At 37.2% G+C, this 26,564-nt stretch overlaps 1 protein-coding gene across 2 annotated transcripts in view; it reads left to right on the top strand.

The window, feature by feature from the left end:
- Positions 1-6,955: 6,955 nt before the first annotated feature.
- The window catches only part of LOC110443569 (transcobalamin-2-like), a 50,985-nt gene continuing 31,376 nt past the window's right edge, over positions 6,956-26,564 (top strand). For both annotated transcript variants that reach the window (XM_021487850.1, XM_021487849.1), the window contains exon 1: positions 6,956-7,081. The gene's annotated coding sequence lies outside the window, so the exon portion shown is untranslated. The remainder of the gene's footprint in view (positions 7,082-26,564) is intronic.

The following is a 26,564-nucleotide window of genomic DNA, read 5'->3' as shown; positions in this document are numbered from 1 at the left end:
CAAAACAAAAACCCATTTTTTTAGTAACATAGTTACATAAACAACTGTAAGTATTACAAAGCTGTATAATATAATTGATATGCGATGCATGCAAATATGAGCATTCTCTTTCCTCACTCTCAAACCATGAGATGTATACGAAATTGACAAATTCTGTATGTTATGTTTATCACATGTATATGAATGATATGGTAACGCTCATTAAGTTTGTTCCTAATAATTTTTAATTATCTTTTTTTTATCAAATCCAACTTTTATATACCAGCAGGCAACCATGCATGGGTGCTGGGATACTCTTTTAATTATCTATTTCTTTTCTGTCGAACTGCCACTACTATGGATACAGTTGTTATCAATATACATATTGTTTGAAATCTGTACTTATTCTACAATAGAGGATACTGGTGGGAGCCCTATGGTAGACTACATGTGTGACAACAGCTAGCAGGCGATGTATCGGCGGTTTGCCATAGGGTCTTGATCGGTATCTTCTACATTAAAGCATACAGATGTTGTTCCCTCAAGAGGCATAATATACGTGCACATTATAAGTTTAATAAGACTTTTATCAATGATGAATATAACATATCCATGGAAATACTGTTAGCAAGCAGTAAGGCATGCTTTGCAATACCCTTTCTATTTTTACTCCAATCGCATTTCAAAAATATAAATTTCGCTCTGATCTTAATTTTACTCCTCATTATATTTATGGATATAGAGACAAACCAAGGCCCAAATGAGAATGAACTGTCAATATTTCATCCAAATTCACGAAGTTTTAGGAATAAGATTGGGTATGTAGAAGATATTGCTAATGAATTTAACCTTATCTGTATAACTGAATCTCATCTAGACATGACAGTTTCGACTGATGATATAGCACTATCTGGTTATACCGAACCCTTTAGAAAAGACAGAAATTCATATGGAGGTGGTATTTTAGTTTATGCATCAGATTGTTTAAAATGTAATCGTAGAGAAGATCTAGAATTTGGAAATATTGAGAGTATATGGATACAGGTAGATTTATCGGGACGAAAATTACTTTTATGTACATTATATAGAACGGAAAGTGCTATCCGTCCATTTTGGAACAATTTAAAATATTCTATAGGGAAAGCACTCGAATATACACCGCATGTGATAATAGTAGGAGATATAAATATAGATATGATATTACTACCAGATCAACATGCATTGCACCAGATTATGATGGAATATGACCTGACAAATGTCATAACAAAACCCACACGGTTTGGTCCCACTAGAAATAGTCTACTCGACCCTATCATTATCAGTCAGAATGTTAAATGTATTGATTCCTTTGTAATAAACGTTGATAGAAGTATAAGTGATCATAATGCATGTGCAATAGTTATTGAAAGCTCTTATACAAATCCAAAATCATTTAAACGAGAAATATGACTTTATAAACATGCAAACTATGATGAACTTAATTTGAGAATTAATAACTATGATTGGGAAAATTTATTTCATAACTCTACCACGATTAATAATGCATGTGGACAATTTACAACTACTTTTTTATCAATGTCAAAAGCATGCATTCCAACCAAACTTGTGTCCATAAGATCAAATGACAAGCCATGGATGTCATCAGAATTACGCAGGGAAATAAGAATTAGAGATAAATTTCATAAAAGATTTAAAAAGTATAAAAATCCTGATGTATTAGCAGAACTAAAACGTCAAAGAAATAAAGTTAATAACATGAAAAAATATGCAAGGGAAACATTTTATGAAAACGTTAATGATATAATTGACACTTATAATAATACCGATCCAAAGTCATATTGGAGACTCATGCGACGTTTAATTAAACAATCTGGCCAATCACGGACTATTCCTCCATTGATAAACCCTACTAATCTACAAACTGCTGCTGATAATATTGAAAAAGCAGATATTCTTAATAACTGTTTTTGTTCAATATCAGATATAAATGATACTGAAACACATATACCAATATTTGAATCCAGAACCGCTGCTGTACTGGAATCAATTATCATCACAAATGAAAATGTTAATGATATATCAAAAACTCTCAAGCTAGGAAAAGCGTCCGGGCATGACAAATTAAGTCATACTCTACTGAAAAATACTGCCATTTCCATTGCCAGGCCTTTAACTTTATTATTCAACATGTTATTGAGCATATCAATTTTTCCAGAATACTAGAAACAAGCGTATGGGATTAAGGGGAAACTACTCGAATGGATAACAAGTTATATAACAAATAGACAACAAAAAGTACTTCTTGATAATAACTATTCTACTACAGGAAATTTAAGAGCTGGTGTCCCTCAAGGTAGCGTATTGGGCCCCTTGTTGTTTTTGATATATATCAATGACATTGCTGATAATATACTTAGTATATCTAGGCTATTCGCTGATGACACATCACTATCAGATGCATCAGCATCAACAGCAGAACTAGAAACAACATTAAATGCAGATCTTGAAAATCTAAACAAGTGGTCTAAAAGATGGCTCACTACATTCAATCCAGAAAAAACACAATTTCTGCTAATAACAAACTCTAGAAATATTCCAGATATTAGCTTACAATTTGGAAACTCCCTATTGACATTCACACAAAAACACAGACATTTAGGAGTTACTTTTAGTGCAGATGCAAAATGGTCTAAACACATATATGAAATATACAATTCTTGCATGAAAAAAGTATCTGTACTAAGAAAACTAAAATATCTTTTAAACAGGAAAACTCTTTTGAAATTATATATAGTATTTATTTTACCTGTACTAGAGTATGCCAGTGAAGTTTGGGATGTCTGCTCACTTGCAGATGCTAACCATCTAGAAAAGGTACAGTTGGAAGCAGCTAGGGTCATAACAGGTTTACCAGCATTTGCCAGAATAGAAACACTGTATTAAGAAACCAATTTAGAACCTTTATCAATAAGAAGGGAACGCAAGAAATTAATATTATTCTACAAAACGCACAATAATCTAACTCCATCGTACCTTAATGACTTACTTCCTATACAAGTAGGGGAACAAACACAATATAGACTTAGAAACAGAAACAACTACACTACTCCTCTATACAGACTGTCGTTAACAAAATCATCCTTCATCTCATCAACTATACGACTGTGGAATGATTTGAGTGACACTATACGTGACAAACCAACAATTAATAGTTTAAAGTCATCCATAATTAATAGAAATAATTTGAACATGCTGCCAGTCTACTTTGAATACGAAAACAGAAAACATAATATTTTACATACAAGATTAAGACATGCCTGTAGTTCTTTAAGATATGATCTGTATAGGATAAACATTATAGAAAGTCCGTCTTGTATGTGTGGAAGTCAACATGAAAATTCATTTCATTATTTTTTCGAGTGTAATTTATATGAAAGAGAAAGGCGATTGTTATTACTTACATTATCTGTATATGGTATTATAAACTTAGTCTTACTATTAAATGGCAGTTTAGATTTGTCTCTTGGGGAAAACATCCATGTATTCAAATCAGTACAGAAGTTTATTAAAGACAGTGGTAGGTTCTAATTTCTCTCTCTCTCTACATGATGAGCTTAGAATCCATCCCCCAACCTTTCTCATGAGCCAATCAAAGACCCTCCTTCAACCTCTTAGATGACATCTAGTGATAGAGCAGTTTTCTCGGTCCCTATCAAGACTTTCCTGCATCTTTTTTGGTTTCATTAACTATATTTCTATTACAAAGAATCGACAGGACATTTTCTAGCTTTCTATTACCATATGGATTTGGGTGGTTATTCGTCTTGCCTATGGTAATGCCGATGACGAGACGTACTGTCTTTGCAGGGTCGGAGTATGTTGGGTAAGAACCCTCGCTTCGTCTAGAGCTCTCTTCACTTTTTCGCATTGCCTTTTCGATTGGCGGTTTATAAACACTTTTTTTGACTTTGGGCACTTTATTTTGCCCCTTTCTAATTTCTCCCCTGTGGAGTTTTTTCCCATTTTGGTTACTGTCCCTCTGTGGATGATTTCGCTGGGATGTTTAAGTCTTCAGTACGGTAAGACAAACTCGTAAACTTAAGATAACAAAAAAGTGCCTTCCAGATAATAATTAGAAGAAGCGGCCGCCTTACGGGGTTTCCGTATTTTTACCAAAACCAGTCTTACCTGCATACGGTGTTATTAATTTGTTATGATTTATTTTCCACGTACCATTGCTTGCATTTCATAATTACGTACCACTTGATAAGAAATTTGTTTCAAAAATATAGATACAAACTATGATACTACAAAAACTTCACATATATATAGTAGTTAAGGGAAAAGTGTCAACCGACCTATAATTCTTTATTCCATTTCGCCGTCTTTACCTTTCCCATTCCAAATGTACACCCCCTCCAAGCTACACAAAAGTATAATGAAGTAAAAATTTCGGGTTGTCAATGTTTAGCCAGTTAACAAGTTACTCCGTCGGAAGACCATGAACCGGTTACCCAGATCAATAACCGAATAGTCGTACATAAGTATCCCCTTTGGTGAGCCCCATGTAGTCCTGGCTTAGACCTCCTACGTCCAAAAAAAGATAGTTTTGTAATTGTGTTCAGGCTGGCTTGTTGGCGATGTTTTTGTTCTCTATTGTAAAGTTTGACAAAGAAATGCCGCGAGCACCACATGCATTTGCATTTGATGTGTTGATATAATCTGCAGGTACACACTTAAATGAGCAAACATGTATTAAAACGTTTGTCGATCAAGTTTTGTTCTAAAGAACAATATAACTGCATATGACTTCGAGCATATATAACTGTAATTGAATCCAACCTTACTGTATATTGTACCGACATTTGGTTTCCACTTACTGAGGTTACATTTAACTATTGCCTGCGTTTAGCTTGAAATACGCGAGTAAACTATCATACTAATTAATATAAACATATATGCATTTGGTGTAAATACGTTTTAATAAGAAAGTTTTCTAAACATTTAACGTATTGTCGTTGTTTATTATTTAATTACCAAACTGACCGGCTACTAGATCGGAAGATTGTTCAAGTAACCGATTACCAAAATGTGACCGGTTTGACAACCCTATAAAATTAAAATTAAGAATTCGTGTGAACACATACATAATATGAAGTACACAGTAGGGACGACTGCTGTACATTGTCAAGTCCTTTGTATTAGCGGGGGTGTTGTAAGTTGTCAAGACTTATAGTCCAGTACTTTGTATTAGTGGGGGGTGTTGTAAATTGTCAAGACATGTTGTCCAGTACTTTGTATAAGCGAGGGTGTTGTAAATTGTCAAAACATGTTGTCCAGTCCTTTGTATTAGCGGGGGTGTTGTAAGTTGTCAAGACTTATTGTCCAACCCTTTGTATAAAAGGAGGAACTGTTGTAAGTTGTCAATACGTGTGGTCTGATCCTTTTTATTAGAGTATCGTTGTCCAATCTTTGATATTAGAGGCGGTACTGTTGTAAGTTGTCAATATTTGGCAGTTTTTTATATGCCGCATGTCATATCTAGTTCATTATTATAGTCCCACAAAGATTAAAAAAATAGTGTTAATCAACCCCAAAAATACTTAAATTATCAAAAAATACCATCATGTTAACATGTATTTCAACAATCGGCAACATATGACATTTAAGTCAGTGACCTAATTCGGTGAAACAACAGTTCTAAGTTCATTTCTGAACCCAATGACAATTTTTAATAATACAGGTCAATTTCTTAAATGCAGGTTAGATTTACCTAATTAGATAAAACAACAGTTCTAGGTACATTTCTGAACCTAAAGGCAATTTTTAATAATGTAAGTAACAATTTTCAAAAGTAGGTCAAATTTACCTTATTAGGTGAATCAACATTTTTAAGTACATTTTTGATTTCCCTCTAATGGGGTCCATTTTCAACGGGAGAGTCAGTTTTCAACGGCTCCCCGGTTCCATTTTCAACGTTGAAAACTGACCCCGGTTCCATTTTCAACGGTGGTCCATTTTCAACGTTTCACCGGCACAGATGATAGGGTTCGGCTAGATAAAATTAATTTATTAAGATGATTAGGCGGACTTCCCAAAACAAAACACAATAAAGTAGGCTAAGGTCACAGGGCAGCCTGGAGGTGGTAGTCACACCCTCCTACTACTTCGGTGCCGTACCAGACATCTTGATGCGATGCGGCTAGCGACAAATCTAAATAAATTAAAAAGTCAATTACACTATAGACATATAATATTAAAATTTTGAATGAGTCATTGACTGCCATGATTGAAGGCATACACTACAGTCTTTTGTTCAGGGTACACGCATAGGGGTTTCATATATACTTATACCACTATAGGTAAGACATAAACAGTAATACATAAACAGTTTAACCCCAGATTGTCATACTTGCCAACTTTTAAAAATTTCCATGGGGGAGATTATGCATGGTCAGAATTAAGAGCATAAATAAAATGCATGTATATACTGTACATCCTAAGGAAATGACATCTTTTGAGCTGTTCTTTCAGATGGAATTTTAGCAAATTCACTTGTAGAAATTGCTCAATTTTAAGGTTAAAAATCGGGAGTCTCCCTCCTAAATAGGGAGAGTTGGCAAGTATGAAGCCATGTGATCAACGCGGATGCCGCTGTTTAAAAAACCCGTCTAAACAAGGAAACCAACGTTCATGACTGCATGCTATTTTGAACAACGTACCGTTTAATTAAAAAAAAAGAAAAAAAAAGAAACTCGACAAATACAAACTGGATAATTACCCAGCTGTACACGAACAGTATGCGACCTTAACACACTTCTTTGTTAAGCCTACTGTATGGCTTCTTCCCCTTTCTCATGCTTTGGTGGCTTCTCCCTCCGATTGCCACTTTCGGTTTGGCATCATTGTTTTGTTATATTTGGGTTGTGGACATAGCCCGGATGTCGTCACGTGACTTTGGTTGCTACGCCGGGGCGGGGTGTGGAAGGGTGATAGATATATATAAACAAAAGGCAGCGTCTACCAACAGAATCGCTACTGCATCAGTAAAGTTTGGCAGGCCTTACGGACGGCGATCGGAGGACATTTTCCACACACATAAGTATAACTTTTGTGATTTGTTTAGATAGCAATTGTGTGTAGGTGTATGGACAGACGAGGCTAGTACCTGTGGTTTAAACGTCACTACTTTTTTTTAATATACCCAAATATTTCATTATGAAAGACCTGTCTACCGCCAAACTACGAAGTGAAGTTAATTCATTTCGGACAAACGACGGTAGAATATTTCTGAAACTTCGTGACAATACAACCAAATATCTGATTAAAACACGTGAAGATCTTTATTCAAACATTCCATTCCTACGCCCATGATCCTAAGATCTGGATGAATCTTGTATTCAGTCATTCGATAATAATCAGACTCACCAAGTTATCTGACTATATCATTCTTGTTGTTGTGTTAACCTTTTGTTTAATTGATGGATTTCTTGTTTTCTTATCTATGACTACCTGTAAGATCATAACCATTAATATTATGATCATATACGTGTGGGTAATCTAAACAGATCGCAAATTCTATTCTCATAATTATGTAAGAACTAACGCATATAATAGAATAAAAACATGTTTATATGTATGCATTCCAAAATGTTATCCAGATATGTAGAATAATAATCATGTATGCATATATATAATCAACAATATAATCAACAATATAATCAACAATTCTATCCTTATCTATATGATCATGAACATGTAAAAATGTATATAATTAACATTGATATCCTGGTCATGGACATGTGTGTAATTTAACAATGTTATCCAGATCTGTTTATAACCAACAAGCAAATTCGTGGAATTTATATCCCCCACATGCAGGACATATTGAAGGTTAACATTATTGAGGTTATTTTTAAACATGTGAGTATCGTACATAATGTATAGCCCTATACCTCATTGATTATCCGTAAATATGCACAAATCACATTGGTTGGTAAACTTAGCATGAGTCGGATGTGCATACGAAATTTGGTTGAAACATCTGAACAATATCTACAGCATTTATCACACGAAAACCAAAGAGTGCCCGAGATGGGTGGAAAGACAGAGGAACACAAACATTGTTATCAAGTTTGAAGGAGTTTGGCTAATGTTTGCTAGAGTTAGAAAGCGGAAACTGCAAATAATGTAGTTTTTCGTTAATCAAGGGGCCATTACTCTGCCAAATGGAGTCCGATTAAAGTGGTTGTCAAACTTGGCCGAGCCCTTCACGCAATGAACCCTGTTACTAAGTTTGAGGACAATCGGATAATACTTACGAGATTTAATAAACAGAAAGGACAGATAATGACATTTTTCATTATTCAAGAGGCCATTACTCTGCCAAATAGGGTCCACTAAACTTGGCCGAGCCCTTAAGGCATTTAACCCTGTGACCAAGTTTGAAGAAAATCGGTTAACATTTGTTGTAGTTATTGCACAGAAACGAAGCGCGACAGATAATGACGTTTTTCGTTATTCAAGGGGCCATAACTCCGGCAAATGGGGTCCGCTGAAAATGGTCATCAAATTTGGCCGAGCCCTTAAGACATTTAACCCTGTGACCAAGTTTGAAGACAATTTGTTAACATTTGTTGTAGTTATTGCACGGAAACGAAGCGCGGCAGTTAAAGGCGTTTTTCGTTATTCAAGGGGCCATACCTCCGCCAAATTGGGTCCGCTGAAAGTGTTCATCGAACTTGGCCGAGCCCTTAAGGCATTTAACCCTGTGACTAACGTTGAAGAAAATCGGTTAACATTTGTTGTAATATTTGTAGGTATTGCACGAAAACAACTAGCCAGGTCGGTAAGATCATAGACATGTATACATGTATAATTATAATGTGTATGGCCAGTAAGATCCTGATCTGTGAGATCATTGATATTTATACATGTATATGATCAGTAAGATCCTGATATGTGAAGTCATAGACATTTAAACATGTATATAACAAGTAAGATCCTGATCCTAAAGATCATGGATATGTGTACATGAATATAATCAATAATGGTATCCTGTAAGATAATAAAAAAGTGTACAAGAATATAATCAGTAAGATCCTGATCTGTGAGATCATAGATATTTATGAATGAATATAATCAGTAAGATACTCATCTGTGAAATTATAGACATTTATACATATATATAATCAGCAAGATCCTGAAAATTTTGCCTGTGTTTTTGATATACTTAGATATGTTTATCTCAAGTTTAACAAAAGAAATGTTTCTTGTTTCAAACAGATGTATTGTACCTAGGACATGTAGAGTCAAACAAAGGTTTAAGCTGTGATTCATATAAATAAGCTGCAGTGAAAGATTGGTCAGTACCTACAAATGTCACAGAAGTTCGTAGTTTTCTGGGGTTAGCATGCTATTATAGGAAACTTATTCCGAACTTTGCATTTGTGGCCTACCCATTGACAAAGCTTACCAATAAAAACACTTAATTTCAGTGGTGTCAAAGTAGTAACCAAGGTTTTGAGACATTAAAACATTTATTGACAACTGTACCAATATTGACATATCCCAAGAGAATGGGAATAGGGACATTTGACTTCATACAGATGCAAGGGCTACAGGGATAGGCGCTGTACTATCACAAGTACATGATGGGGAAGATAGAGTTACAGCTTATACAAGTAAAACTATTAGCAAGACTGAACAAAGGTATTGTACTACCTATACAGAACTACTAGCTGTAGTTAAATTTGTAAAAATGTTCAAACCCTATCTATTGGGGAGAAAGGTCATAGTGAGAACTGACCATAGTTCCTTTACCTGGTTTATGTACTTTAAAGATCCAGAAGGGATGGTAGCCAGGTCGATAGTTTCTTGTTTATAGATAGATAGATATGATATAGTTGGTACATAGAAAAGGTAGTCTACATGGGGATGCAGATGGGTTGTCCAGACAAAGATACAGTCGCTGTAAGAGGATAAGGTGTCCTGATTGTAGCAGCGAAGACCATAAACATGTAGTTCCATTTAAATAGGCAATCCTAACCATCTAGTTCCCAGTTAATCTGGCAGACCCTAACCCTGTAGTTCCATTTAATTTGGCAGAATCTAGACCTGTAGTTCCAGTTAATTTGGCAGAATCTAGACCTGTAGTTCCAGTTAATCTGGCAGAACCTAGACATGTAGTGTCAGTTAGCCAGGAAGAAGCTAAACTGGCAGTTCCAGTTAATCTGGAAGAACTTAAACCTATAGTTAAAGTTAGTCAAGGAGAACCTTATTCGGTAGTTCTAGAAACTCAAAATGACAAACCTGTACAACCAGTTAATCTGGAAATAAAAGGAACTGTTTCCTCAGTTGATCTGGAAGATGATTCCATCCAACAGAATAATGTACCTCTGGTTGTTCAAAACATGGAAAATTTAGGGGAATGGGTTACTTGGGGCAGTAAATAAATCAAGAAAATGCAGGATAGAGATCCTGATATGAGGCCTTTGATAAAGCTCAAACAGAAATGTAAACGAAAACCTTCCCAGGATGATATTTCTGTATTGTCTTGAGAATCCAAGGTATTAATTAATTTATGGGACTCGTTGTATCTTATAGAAGATGTGTTGTACATAGAGTGGGTATAAGAATGTACCAAAAATAGAAAGAACGTACTAGTATCCCCAGAAGAGGTCAGAAGGAATATTTCAAATGGTTTACATAATACACGTACATCATTATTGAAACTGCCAGAGGGAGACTTCAAATTAATGGTCAAAATGTAAAACTCAGAAAAGACAAAAACCTAGTGGCCATTTGTTTAATCTAAAGGAAAAGGTTAGCATTCCTCAAGAGACTGAGGTTTTGGCAGAAGGCAGGTTAAGTTAAAAATGGGATGACGGGTTAGAGGGTATTATAGAACCTACAAATAAAATCATAAAAAGAGCAGGATTACTTGTACCCAAATGTTTAGTAAAATCATCTGATAACAAGATCATTATGTCAGTGTTGAATACCTCTCAAAGACCAGTTAAGGTACTACATTGGCAGATATTCAGCCTTGAGATAGGTTAAGAGCCTTGGCGTTGAAACAAAAAAGTACTTGTGATAAAATTGACCAAGACCCTGTTATACCTGACCATCTAAAGCCATTACTAGAGAGGTTATCAGAGAAGCTAATAATAAAGCAATACCACAATAGATATATTTTCTGTATTACTCTTGTCAAACCTTAATAAAAACCAGTCAAATAATAACAGGAATTTGGAAAGTGAAATAAGACAAGAAAACCCAAGGGGTTACAGAGAATTTACACTACACAGGGCTCAAGAGGTTTTGGTAAAAGGCGGATTAAGTGAAAAATGGGATGACGGGTATTATAGAACCTACAAATAAATTTCTAAAAAGAGCAGGATTACTCGGTTGTGTTTTAAATACCGTATGTATGGAACATTATGATGCAGATGAGTAACGGCAGGCAATACAGATTGTTAATCTATTGACGTATTGCTATGTTGTTAAAGATATATAGAGAGACTATGTGTTAATGAATCTGTAAATAATATGGTGTGACTTTTATGAATAATTACTGCACAACAGCTCAATATCTCAACAGATTAACTATATTAGGTATTGCCTGAAGTTAATTCATATAGTGTACATGTTCTTTCTTAATGAATTTCTTGACAATAGAGCAATACCACAATATATATACTTTCTGTATTACTCTTGTCAAATCTGAACTCTTTTACTAATATTATGTAACTCTATATAAACTTCAAAACCCCCTTTCATTTAGTTAGGGTGAAAACTTATTTTGCCGCCGGATTAACCTTCCCCGCCTTGTCTTTACAGGACTATATATTATACTAGTTTGGTCATTAATAAACAAATGTGAATTTTCATCTTCAAGACTACTGTTTTCACTGTCAGAGTACTCAGATTTGCTATCTAGTACTCTTTCTCAGATTCACTATCTGATACCACTGCTAACCAGTTTGTTGGAGTTACCTCCCCTTCATATGGTTAAAGGTGGTCTACATGATCTTTAATGGGATTCTTACCCTCATTTTCTTGTATTTGGTAAGTTATGTCATTGTATTTTGACAGTACAACATATGGACCTCTCCAACCCAACCCTACATTTTGCATTGCTGATGGTGGATACCACCTCCACATCCAATGACCTTTTTCAAAAGTTCTTGACACCAATTTCTTTTCATAATACATTTTTCTGGTGTTGGAAACTTGTGGCTAATTGCTTGTTTACAAATTCAAACACATTCTGAATGGCATCCTTTACCCATTCTACATCTATGGGACATAATTCCTTTTTTCGAGTCTGGCGAAGGACCCACTATTAGATCATGGGACATGGTTACCTCCCTTCCAAACATCAACAAATTTGGAGAACACTTGGTACTCTCATGTATTGATGCTCTATAGGCCATACATTTACAAACAATGACAAAATTTGCTGTATAGTCCTATTAAATCTCTCTTTCATACCTCCAGACTGTGGCTTGTATGGAGTAGTACGTGTTTTCCCTATTACAAGTTTTTCACACAATAAAGCTATCAACTTCGATTCGTGCTCAGGACCTTGATCTGTACGCATAAACCTTGGGGTGCCAAACCTACATATGAACTGTGTGAGTAAAGTATCAGCTACTATTTCTGCTGTATGATCTTGGAGGGCATTTTGTGAAATAATCTACAAACACGATTATGTACTCATTTTTGTTATAACTTATAGTAGTAGACCAAATATAGCAATGGCTATCCTCTCTAATGGTAACCCTACATCCACATGATGCATTGCTGCCCTTCCCTGGCAAGGACCAGGTTTAAGACATTACAGAAATATCTTCTTGGGAAGGTTTTCATTTACGTTCCAGTTTGAGCTTCATCAAAGGCCTAATATCAGGATCTCTATCCTGCATTTCCTTGATTTATTTACTGCCCCAAGTAACCAATTACCCTACATTTCGAATGTTTTGAACAACCAGAGGTACATTATTCTGTAGGGTGGAATCATCTTCAAGATCAACTGAGTATACAGTTCCTTTTATTACCAGATTAACTGATTGTACAGGTTTGTCATTTTGAGTTTCTAGAATTACAGAATTAGGTTTTCTTTGACTATAGGTTTACGTTTTTCCAAATTAACTGTAATTGCAAGTTAAGCTTCTTCCTGGCTAACTGGAACTACAGGTCTAGAGTCTGCCAGAGTATTTGGAACTATAGGTCTAGATTCTGTCTGATTAAATGGAACTACAGGGTTAGGGTCTGTCAGATTAACTGGGAACTACATGTTTATGGTCTTCGCTGCTACAACCAGGACACCGTATCCTCTCAGAAAGACTGTATCTTTGTCCGGACAACCAATCCGCATTCCCATGTAGACTACCTTTTATATGTACTATGTATCTTAAGAAGCTATCCACCTGGCTACCAACCCTTTTGGTTCTTTAAAGTTCTTTAACCAGGTAAGGGAACTATGGTCAGTTCTCACTATTAGCTGATAGTGTTTGAACATTTAAACAGTTTAACCACAGCTAGTAGTTCTGTATAGGTAGTACAATACCTTTGTTCAGTCTTACTCATGGTTTAACTAGTATAGGCAATAACTCATCTTCCCCCTCATGTATTTGTGATAGTACAGCGCCTATCCATGTAGCACTTGCATCTGTATGAAGTCAAATGTCCATGTCCTCGTGGGTTATGAGAATGATAGTACTTGGAACCCTCTGAAATTTAGTGGTTTTTTTTTGGTAAGCTTTGTCAATGGGTAGGCCACAGATGCAAAGTTCGGAATAAATTTCCGATAATAGGATGTTAACCCCAGAAAACTACAACCATCTGTGACATTTGTAGGTACTGACCAATCTTTCACTGCAGATATTTTATTTGAATCACAGCTTAAACCTTTGTTTGACACTACCTGTCCTAGTTTTTAGTTCCTATTTTTGTTTGAAACAAGAAACTATTTTTTTTGTTAAGTCTTTGAATACACAGGCAAGAATTTCTAGTTTTGACTCAAATGTAGTACCAAAAACTATAATATCATCTAAATACACAGGAAAACGCTCAAATTTCATTCCAGCCATTGCTGCTGACATGAGCCTAGAAAATATACTACAACTATTGGAAAGACCAAATGGCATTTTGTTAAATTGAAATAAACCCCGATGAGTGGCAAAAGCTATATTCACTTTGTCTGCCTCATCCTTTTATACTTGCCAATATCCTCTAGCTATTCTGAGGTACATAACCACTGGGACCCCGACAACGCGTCAAATGAGTCATCAGCTCTGGGTTAGGGATATGCATTCCTAATAGTTATGTTGTTTAACTGTCTATAGTCTACACAGAACCTCACACACACACAATTTTTTAAAGCCTAGAGTTATTGGGGCGGCATGGGCACTATGACTTTGTTCTATGATATTATTCCAACATTTTGTCTATTTCCTTTGCTGCGAATTCCCTTTGAGCTACTGGTAACGTACGAGGAGGTATTTTAATTGGTCGGTCCGAGGTGGTCTTAATTACATGTTTGACCATATCAGTTTGTCCTAATTACCGATCAGGTCCCACACATATTTGTGATCACTTTGCTAACACATTTTCTAATTTCACTTAAATACAAGAAAATACGCATTAATGTTTATGTAGACCACCTCGAACCATATGAAGGGGAGGTAACTCCAACAAACTGGTTAGCAGAGGTATCAGATAGTGAATCTGATGGGTAGTGAGATAGTGAAAACAGCAGTCGTGAAGATAAAGGTTCACATTCGTTTATTAAATAACAAACTAGAATAATAAATAGTCCTGTAAAGACAAGGCGGGTAAGGTTATTCCGCACTCCAAATAAGTTTTCACCCTAAATAAAAGAAAGAGGGGAGGTTTGAAGTTTATATAGAGTTACATAATATTAGTAAAACAGTTCAGATTTGACAAGAGTAATACAGAAAGTATATATATTGTGGTATTGCTCTGTTGTCAGGAAATTTATGAAGAAAGTACATGTATACTACATTGTATGAATAAACTTCAGGCAATACAGATAGTTAATCTGTCGAGGTATTGCGTTGTTGTGTAGTAATTGTTCATAAACGTAACAACACCATATTATCTACATATACACTATCTGTATTGCCTGTCGTTACTCATCTGCATCATAGATTACATACATACGGTATTTAAAACACAACAGAGTGATCCTGCTCTTTTTCGGATTTTATTTGTAGGTTATATAATACCCTCTGATCCGTCATCCCTTTTTTCATTTAAACTGCCTTCTACCAAAACCCCAGTCACTTGAGCCCAGACTGATTTAAATTCTCAGTGACCACTTGGTTTTCTTGTCTTGTTTTACTTCCCCGATTCCTGTAATCATTTGACCGTTTCCTTTCTTTGTAATCTCTAGCAATGTGATCTTGTCACTGAACCTGTTGTAACTACTTTTTTGGAAGAGTTATCTCCCCTTCTACTACTTTTTGCCTGTTTCTCTAATGCTTCAGACATCTTTTTCAACATTTCCTTGTTTGTTCTAGGTAGTTTATGAAAATTTCCTGATAACTGATCAAGAGCCTGTAACATTTGAGACTGTTCTGACTTATGTTCTGTATCATAACTAACTGCTCTAACCATAAGCCATTTTCTGTCCTTGTACCTTTAGGGAAATTTGACTTTCTATCTGCTAATGACCCCTCAAATGCCTCAAATTCAACTGCTAAAGGCATTGCTGCCTCTAAAGATTTGGTATGTACAAACAAGACATGTTTCTTCAGCTCAGGTTCCCCTAACCCTAGTACATATTGATCAAGAATCAAACTTTCTAGGGCATGTGTGGGGAGAACAGGGTAGGCATGACAGGCTAATCTCTTTAGGGCATACCCATAGTCTATTATGCTTTCCTGTTTCTGTTTCCTTCGGGTTCTAAACTCCCACCTATATGCTGATCTCCTTTCTTAAGGACTGAATCTTTGAACCGATATTGATTTCAACACACTATAGGAGTTAATTTGTTCTTGTGACAGGTCCTCCAATAACCTTTGTGCAACACTTCTCAAACTCATTACACTCTCTGTCCATCTATTCCATAGTGCTACTTGTAACAAAGTGTTTTTCGTAATCTTGCCTCTCTACTGATTTTCCCATCAACATTTTGCATGTTACTTTTTCCTTTCTAAATCGCCTGAACTGGTTTTGAACTGACATTCTCTAGCTACTTGGTTATGCAAAGATCTATTGTCGGGTGAGGACAAAATCGGGAATGCACTCAGACGTGAAGATGTATTTGATATTTTTTGTATATATTAGGCTATATCTACCTCAACACATCATGCATTTTTATTCGGAGAGCCTAGGAAAGATAATTTTATACCCGTTACAATGATATAAGTTATTTTTAACAGTATTTGATATTGGAGTTGAGAGTGGTGGCCGGAATGAACCACTATGAAATTAAAATGGCAATATTTTCAATTGTTTTCGTTCTAACAAATACTTATAACTCGAAAAATACTGAACCGGTTTTTGTTCGCAGACCACTCTGGTCAAGAGAACTTTACACTCTTCACGATGATATCAACTGTTTGAACACATCTTATGTATTCATCACATGAATGAATCGAAGTCGTGTGAAAAATGATGAAAAAAATCAAACTTTCTCGTACATTTCTGTCTTTCTCGACCTATAATTCGTCAATTACTAAACTGATTTTTGTTTGGTGACCGCTCCAAACAGGATAAGTGTAACCCATATAACATTGTACCCCATGTGTACTACAGTAGATTCACTGCACTAACACATCATCTATCACGTGCCTAACATTGTCATTCTTACATAATTCAGTACATGTCAGTATGTATGTGCGTGCGTATGATTGGTTGAATGGGGTGAGTAATATGAACGGAATGCACGTCCCAACGTCCCAACCCAACTCTCTCCAGTCATTCCTCTCCAGGACTCATAGGAGTCTGCATCCATCAAGATCAGCCCTGGTAAGTCTGTCTGTAATGTTCACATTGTCATTGTACATTTGTAAGTTACCGTCTTGTATACTCGCATCTTTGTATTCCTGTCGATGTATGTAGGTTCAGGTCAATGGGTTATCAAATGTATTTATTGTATTTGTTTGTGAATTTAACAGGTTTTTCTTTCGGGAATAAATGCAATATCAAACTACCAAGCCTGACTTATTATAATTTGAAGACACCAGTGCTACAAATGGCGCCCACATAAATGAAACCAGGGCCAGCCCAACCTGTGTGCATCGTTTAATCCGGTATTCTTCCCTACCAGGAAAGGTAAAGGTCAAACAGGCGACTTCCGTTTTGCTGGGAAACCAGAAAAAAACACGGAGGAGAAACCTACAGGGAAAAATGACGGCGGGGATGAGTTGATCGACCTGACCAGGGAAAGATCCGGCAGCTCTATCCTAATGGTGCTCCAGGAGGAAGAGAGGACGTTCCAGACGGTGCTAGTGGCGAGGGACACGGGCGTGAACGCCAGTCGACCGACCTGAGTAGGCCAACCGAACTCGTATTTGATATCGTCTAAGTGTGCTGTATTTTGTGTGTGGAAATTATGCCGAAACCAGTTTGGACACTGCCAAAATATAATTTCTATGTATTGAAAATTTGAATTTATTGTTAATATTTTGATTGAGCAACTTCAGCAGTTAGTACGTTATGTTTATTGTTTAATATTTATTCGTAATTTTTGTCTTACCAGGGATCATCAATCCTCATTGCTGCATTCATCATCATCATCGTCATAATCATCACCATCACCATAATTACCATGATTCACACAACCTTCCCGTATCCCTTATCCCTTCATGAGTGTCTCCCAAACACATGAATGCAATATAAGTTAAAATAATTTGCTCTTTTATAACCTAGTACACATGTGTTTAGTCATAAATATTTCTAAATGAATGAAAGTAAGTTCACCAAATATATTGAAAAGCCTGTTACCCCACCCCATTTATTGAATAAACATCCCATTTTTTTGACCAGTAGTAAAGGCTATTTTTTGAAAAGAAATGAAGATATCATCAAAAATGTAGAGCATAATCTGGAATTTCAGTGAAGGACAGGGGGCACTTTTGTTCAGGCACTGCATTGGCTCCAATGTTATTCACCTGAGCGAGTTCGCAGATATAAACATATTGTCCTATATGTTTGGTTAGGAACCTGCGATCTTACCACCAAAGCAGGAAGATACATTAATTTAACACATACCTCAGACTTAGAGTGTGAGGGGTATGTCAGGAGCAGTATAGACTCCATTGTTGTTGTTTTTTTACAGAATTTTCCAATTGTCAAACTTTCATTCCTGGAGATTCCTCCATATAGTATAGGGACATGGAACAGATACAAAGGACATAAACGCCCTGAGCTGTTTACGGAACAGGATGAAATATTAGTTGGTCGGATAGACTTCTTAAACTCCTACATCCGTCAGGTTAACGAGAAAGTAGGGGTCACCTCCTGAAGGTTTCACCTCGACGTATTGAGGTACTCAAGTCGTCGGCGCAATCGTACCGTCGCCTACGATCTTTTTCAGGACGGAATCCATCCCTCCGAGTTTTTAGATCGGTATTTGATGAAACGTCTGACGGAGAAGATTTTCTCCGATTGTATTTGATCTATCTATTTCAAGTATTTATTTCCTGTCCGATTAAAAATGGCTGACAAAAAGGCTCTATCCTCAGAGGAAGAAGAATCTTAGGATAAATTACCCCCTCCTTTGAAGGACACCAGGGCAATAAGCAAGTTAGAGATTTATCCTGATGACCTAAATAAAGAGGGCGGGGAAGTCCACGGTATGAGTTAGGAAGAGCTGATCAGATCCCTAAAGGCTATGAGGAACTATATTGTTATCATTAAGACACGGGATAGCTCTCGCACTCCCCCCGCTGTTGCTCTTAAACCTAGGGTGAGTTTACTCTCACCAGTGGAGGAGGATGCCTATACAAGAGCGAGAACTAGTTCAATCGCGACAGGCAATCGTAGTTTCTTAGAGGCCAGTTTTTACTCAAAGCCTCAACAAACCCCTAAACCACCTCCGTTTTCTGGTGTGTTTTCTGTACTCTGATTGGAGATATGAAATCCGGTGTCTCATGTCAGACTAACAGAATAACGGTCTCTGTTGTAGGCCAACCAGAGACTGATGAACAATCAAATGGCCAAGCGGATGTGTTGGATAGGCTATTAGGTGTTCCAAATGAAGGAATAGTCTGCATTCAAGGTCAAAAAGTCAAAGGTATTATAGACAATGAGTCACAGGTATCCAATAAAGTCATTCTATGACAGGTTAGAAAATAAACCAGAGATAAATGATCTGAGTTTATGAGGTCTTGATATCACTGTGGCAAATGGGTCTGGTCTGAATTATTTACGACTGTGATGTCCAAATACCTTTTATGCAAGAAACAAACTTCAGTATAATAGCGTTAGTTGTGTCTGATACGATTACAACAAAAAGTGCCCTGTTTTATTGGGTACAAATGTTATTAGGCTTGTGAAAGACTCATCAGAGGAGTTAGAAATGTCAACCATGTGGAACACTGCTGTAGAAAGCGTAACATGCACGTACGGTGTGCGGTCCATTAACCGTAAACCCTTCAAGGTTCCTCCTTACGAGTCTGCAGTAGTTAACGGTATGGTCAGAGGATTAGATCCCAATATCGACAACATTGTAACAGAAAACAACTTTGACTATTCGAACCTAAAGTATACAGTTTGCCCAGGGGTTCTCAAACTTAAAAATCAAGTGCCAAGCGTTAAGATCCAGATTAAAATCTGTAATGTTACGGCTAAGCCTATCACTATATCACCGAGATCATTGCTTTGCTCAGTAAATCAGGAACATGTCGTTGACAATTTGGTTTCAAACCTGCCAGCTACTGAGGCAACGAAATCAGTTACTTCAGAACTTGGAATACAGATAAATACTGAGAACCTTAGTGATAAGCAACTACTAAGGGTGCGTCATGTGCTAGGGAATTGGAAACATGCGTTCCACCAGCGCATTTGATATAGGATGCACGGACCTCGTGAAGCACTCAGTTGAGCTTTTAGAAGACCGTCCTTTTAAACAGCCGTATCGTAAGATACCACCCGGTATGTACGAGGAGGTTCGTCAGCACATAAAGGAAATGTTAGAAGCTGGTGTGATAAGAGAATCAAACAGCCCTTTTTCATCGAACGTTGTGCTGGTTCAAAAAAGGGACGGTTCATTACGATTCTGCATAGATTATCGAATGCTTAATAAGCGAACCCGTAAAGATGCGTATATGTTGCCACGTTTCGATGACACAGTAGACACATTGATTGGGTCAAAATACTTTTCCAAGTTGGACCTTTGATCAGGATACTGGCAGATCGAGACGGACGATTCAGACAAAGAAAAAACGGCCTTTTCTGTTGGTAACCTAGGTTTCTGGGAGAATTACAGAATGGGGTTTGGTCTTTGTAATGCTGGTGCTACTTTTCAGAGAATTATGGAAAAGTGTATGGGTGACATGCATCTGAGAGAATGTCTCATTTTCCTTGATGATATCCTTATCTTCTCTCGTACTTTTGACGAGCACCTGACTAGATTGGAATCAGTTTTTGCCAGGCTAAGCCAACACGGCCTGAAATTAAAACCTTCCAAAAGAAATCTGGGACAAATTTAGGGCATGTCGTATCTGAAGACGGTATAACTACGGACCCTAAAAAGGTGTCCGCCGTCAAAGATTGGCCACGACCACAGGATGTCAGTTTCTAGGATTCAGTGGGTACTACAGGCCTTTTATCAAAGATTACGCTGCAATAGCACAACCCCTGAATCAACTCTTGCAAGGTCATGATCTGCATAAGAAATCTAATGTCAAACCGAAGGTTAAATCTAAGAAAAACCTAAGGCAAAGGCTGAATGGGTCTGGGAAGAGTTCCAGCAGGTCGCCTTTCAGACGTTGAAGGAGAGACTGATGAATCCCCCAGTTATGGCATATGCTGAATTCACTAAGCCATTCATCATCCATACTGATGCCAGCGGCCTAGGACTAGGCGCTGTGCTTTATCAGAAACATGACGATGGCGAGAAAGTGATCGCGTATGCTAGTCGTGGGCTACGACCAAGTAAGCGGGATTATCCGGCACATAAGATGGAATTCCTTGCACTTATGTGGACAAATTTCATGACTACCTCTATGATAATGCGTTTGAAGTTGTGAACAATTCTCTTACTTTAGTGCTTGGAAAAGCTAAGCTGTATGCCACCGGCCACAGGCTGGTTGCTGCTTTTGCAATCTATGATTTCACCCTGTCGTATCGTGCTGGGAAAAATAACGCTAACGCGGACAGTCTCTCACGCATAGCTCAGGTTAATACTGACATTGTCGAGGCTATATGACAATCAGCAGTCATTGTCGCTCCACTAGCGGAAAGTGTGTCTGACGATTATGTGCCTTATCTGGTCAGTGAGAGCGCGGAGTCAACAGATAAACTTGCGACTATTGACTGGGTAAAACAGCAGCGTCAGGACTCAGATATTGCGCGGGTTTCACACCTGGAGAATACCGGTTTTAATCCCAGGGGGAAACGGCTCAAGGATGAAACTCAATATGTCCAGAAAATGCTCAGAACTTGGACTACCTTGAGTTTACACGACGGTATCCTGTTTAGAACCGCTTCTCTTGACGGTCAGAAAATCAAACAGCTTGTCCTACCAAAGCAGTACCATTCCCTCGCCCTGAAGGGTATCCACGATGAGGTTGGCCACCAGGGAAAGGAGAAAGCACTTTGGTTGGCTAGGCAGCGTTTCTACTGACGAGGTAAAGAGAAAGATGTAAACGAAAAGGTTGAGACCTGCGGTCGCTGCATAAGAAGGAAATCTCCTATCAAACCTACCGCTGGTTAAGTACCCATACAGACGACTAGACCGATAGAGTTGGTGTGTATCGACTTTCTCGTTCTAGAACGGTCGTCTTTACCAGGTATGCCCAAGCTGTGCCTTGTAAGAGTCAAAAGGCGTACACTACAGCCGAAGCTCTCTATGAGAAATTTATGGTGTATTACAGCTTTCCTGAAAGACCATATAGTGATAAGGGCCGTAACTTTGAGAGTGGTGTCATTACACAACTCTGTACGGTGGCCGTGGTTAAGAAATCTAGAACCACTCCATATCATACGATGAGAAAGGGTCAGCGAAAAGATTCAATAAAACACTCATTGGCATGTTAGCCATACTTGATGATCCCAAGAAAAAGGATTGGAAATCTTATGTAGCACCAATGGTCAAGGCCTATAATAAACCAGGAGTGATGCCACGGGGAACTCTCACCATTTCCTCATGTTTGGATGGCACCCCCGGTTGTCAGTGGACGCATTCTTGGGTACTGACCAAGGACAGCAGGGTACAATAGATCCTCCTCCTATGTCAGTAAACTTCAGACTAGGATGGAAGTGGCGTATAAGGCAGCTCGAAATGAAGCTAAAACGAAATCCGAACAGAACAAAACCCGGTATGACCGGAAGGTTCGGGATTCCAACCTTGTAAGAAAGGTAGGGTCAATGGTAAAAACAAATTGGCTGATAAGTAGGAACAGGAACCCTGTGTGGTGAATTAACATACCCAACAGTGATATTCCTGTGTATGAAGTTGCACATGATGGCACAAGGAGACGAAAACGTACCCTGCATAGAAACATGTTGCTTCCCTTCCACTCCATTCCGGTGGAGGTTCCCCCTACAACGTCTGACCGCAAGGACAGACGTGAGAAACGGACAGTTTGTGTCGATCAGATATACTCTGAAACCTTAACTTCATCTTCAGACTCCAACATGGAGACCGAGTTACCACCCCTTTATAACCTGAGGCGTTCCACGCGACGCAGGACTAAAAGAATAACCCCTGTACATGAGACACCATTAACTCGATATGAACCGATGACCATTATCACTGAGAGTGAGCTGGGTCAAAGTTCTGACTTAGTTGAATTACTGGGGTCTATAGGTGACTCCAGTGTGCATGAGCCTGAGTCAGGGCTTCATAATTCTATGCGAGAGATGGAGTCTGTGCTAAGCCTTGATTTTAGCTCACCTATCTCTCATCAGACGGATCCAGGTAGTCATGAGGTTCAAGAAAAGTACGTAAACCACCTGATCTGTATAGGCAATGGGATTTTCTCCTGCAAAGTCATTCAAAAGTCTGATGTAAACCTGTCAAAAAGTGGTATCGACACCGAACACAAGGTTTTTAAATCCATATCCATAAATCCAGGGCAGAAGATCTATTCAGAGGTCGTTTCTGATAAACCCAAGAACTCGACTAAGCCGGTATTCGTTAAAGAGTCCGACATATTTGGTCTGAATACTCCGCCGAGAGAGCAGTGGCTCAACCATGTTGAATTATACAAAGCGATATCACGATCCATTCCAGGAGAGACAATAGTTGGTATCCAACGTGTACGTGGTCTGTGGAGAATCTACACCTACTGTGAAAAGAGTAGAGACGCTCTCCTCACTTCAGGGATACATCTTCGAGCAAAAACTATCCCGATATACAACTCTAACCCTTCACGGCCGTCGTTATATTCTCAAAGAAGGGATACGGTGATGACGGTCAGGGTGAAGAATATAACGCTATCCGCTGACGATGGCCAGAATCGAAGGATCTTCACAATCAGAGACAGGTGACCGAATAGCTGTGGTAAACAAATAATCACAGCCATTCGAAACATCTATGGAAATCGGAAGATACAGAACAGTCGTGCTCCACAACGGTCAGATCAACAGGAAGCTCAAGTACAACAACTGCTTTGAGGAAAGGCACTTAGGCAAGAACTGTCCGAACGAAATAAAATGTAGAGAATGTGGCAGACCTGGCCATAAAGCAGCAGACTGTGTAGGGGAAGACGTTTCTGATGAAGACGTTTCAAGCTGCAGAACTGACTCAGGAGACGAAGAGGAGACAAAAGAAGACGAAGAGGTGTATGAGGAAGCAGAGACAAGTAAGGATGGTGCTGGTACAAAACAGACCAGGTTTCAGCAAAACACCGCAAGGACAGACGTGAGAAACGGACAGTTTGTGTCGATCAGATATACTCTGAAACCTTATCTTCATCTTCAGACTCCAACATGGAGACCGAGTTACCACCCCTTTATAACCTGAGGCGTTCCACGCGACGCAGGACTAAAAGAATAACCCCTGTACATTCAGTGAAACCCCAGCCCCAACTTCCAAACATCCCCATCCTCGAACCTCCGAAAAAGAACACACTCAAAAAGGAAAGAAAGACAAGAAGAAGGATAAACAGATTACAAACCAGAAATCCACGCTAGACAATTTAATAACCGTATCTACCCCATCCAGAAAATCTAGCAATTTAGCCCCAGCTCTGCGGTCTCCACCAACTTCAGCTGAAGAGCTAGAGTCAGGATCAAAGGCAAAAAAGAATCAAAGAGACAAGTCAGTATGAACTCAAAAAACAACTATATACTTGTGGATCATTATAGACAGTATGTTAAGTACTCACTATTGTTGATTTATATGTATATATATGTCTATGGACTAATGAAAAAAATAATGATTTCAACTTATTGCATGGCTTCCTTCACACACTTTATCACGCTGTGCATTTGGTTTAACAGTAATGATAAGTTTGTAAAGGATGATTATGTGAAGCAGAGTAATTATAAGAATTACTGGCGACACAATAGAAGACATTTACGGTATGTTGATAAAGGAAAATATAGTCAAGCTTTTGATTATGATACTTTATTAAATTATCAATATAAATCTGAAAATATATACATGTAGAATACAACATTTATTGAAAACATCATAACATTAGTAAAAATAGAGAATATGTAAGACATCCGAATACTTTTGACATATATATTAACACTATAAATATATATATATATATTGCTTAAGAAGTTTGATAAGCTAAAAATAAGTAATATTATGCAAGCCTATGAGAATGTATATTAGCACACATATATATAATATATATATATATTATCTATGCTTGGTAAGAAAATATATGAATATATAACATAATATACATGAACAAACTTTATACAAACAAAAAAGTGGACAATGTTTATACAAGTGGAATGAGAATTATGGAACAGATACTGAATAGAATCATATGTTCATGCATGTTAACAAGAGGTGTATATACTTACAGTGTGCTTGTGCATGGGTGCAGTATACATATGCATGTATGTGGGGTACATGTGTGCATGTGTAACATACATGTGAGTATGTGTGGGCTACGAATGCATATGTGTAAGGTATATTTTGCATTTGTGCATGCTAAGGATGATGTGCATATATGCTATATACAAATTGCATCAAACATAAGAAATACATGTCTGACAAAATGCACTGCATAACCTTGAACACTCAAGGTCTCCGAGATAAACTAAAAAGAAAAAAGTTCTATCAATGGGTCAAACAACAAAAGGCAAATATAATATGCATACAAGAGACACATTTTACAGAAAAAGAAATCCCATACATCAACACAGAATGGCATGGAGTATTTATAAACAGCAATGGCTCCAGTCAGAGCAGAAGGGTATCGATATTAATAAAAGATAACTTGAAGTATGAACAAATAAATACATGGTCCGATGATGATGGCAGATGCATAATGACAAACCTAAAGCTAAATGAAAACACTTTTACAATAGTTAACATTTATGCCCCAAATGACAAACACCAAAGAAACACTTTCTATAAGAGAATCAAAACCAAAGTAGAAGATTTTAAAAGTGAAATTACAAAAATAGAGAATGTAAATAAAGAATTACATGAACTATCTTATAATGAAAAACAAAGATACAATAAATGATTTAGAAACTAAATTAGAAAACTTATATAATAGAAAAGCATATGGCGCACAAATCCGATCTAGAATAAAATGGCTAGAAGAAGATGAAAAAAAATAATTCCTTTCATTAGAAAAAAAAACGTCTTTCACAAAAATCAATAACAAAAATAAAAGATGAAACTATACTCACAAAACAAAATAATATTCTGAAAAGACTGACACAATTTTATGAGAAACTATATACCACAAATAATATAGACTCAACAAAGTTAAATAACTACATTGAAAATACACCATTTGATAAAATATTGAAAAAAGATGAAAGCAAAACCTGTGATGGACCTATTACAGCTGAAGAAATAAAAAAAAATGCAATAAACAATATGAAACTGAATAAATCGCCAGGACTAGATGGATTAACGGTAGAATTCTACATAGAGTTTTGGCCATACCTGGAAAACACCATGATAATTTGTTTAAATGAAGGTTACAGAAAAACAAAACTGACAAAATCTCAACGACAGGGTGTCCTATCTTTAATTTATAAAAAAGACGATCCACTTAATTTAAAAAACTGGCGACCAATAACATTACTCAATGTAGACTACAAAATTCTAGCGCGATGTTTGGCCGAAAGATTAAAACATACACTTCCAAAAAAAATTTAACACAGATCAAAATGGTTTCATTAAAGGTAGATATATTGGGTTTAACATTAGACAAATTCAAGACATAATTGATAATATAGAA

Source organism: Mizuhopecten yessoensis, unplaced genomic scaffold (assembly GCF_002113885.1).
Source record: "Mizuhopecten yessoensis strain PY_sf001 unplaced genomic scaffold, ASM211388v2 scaffold716353, whole genome shotgun sequence".
Classification (NCBI taxonomy): Eukaryota; Metazoa; Mollusca; class Bivalvia; order Pectinida; family Pectinidae; genus Mizuhopecten; species Mizuhopecten yessoensis.
Note: the sequence above shows the minus strand (reverse complement) of the source record. Positions and strands in the feature narration are given on the sequence as shown.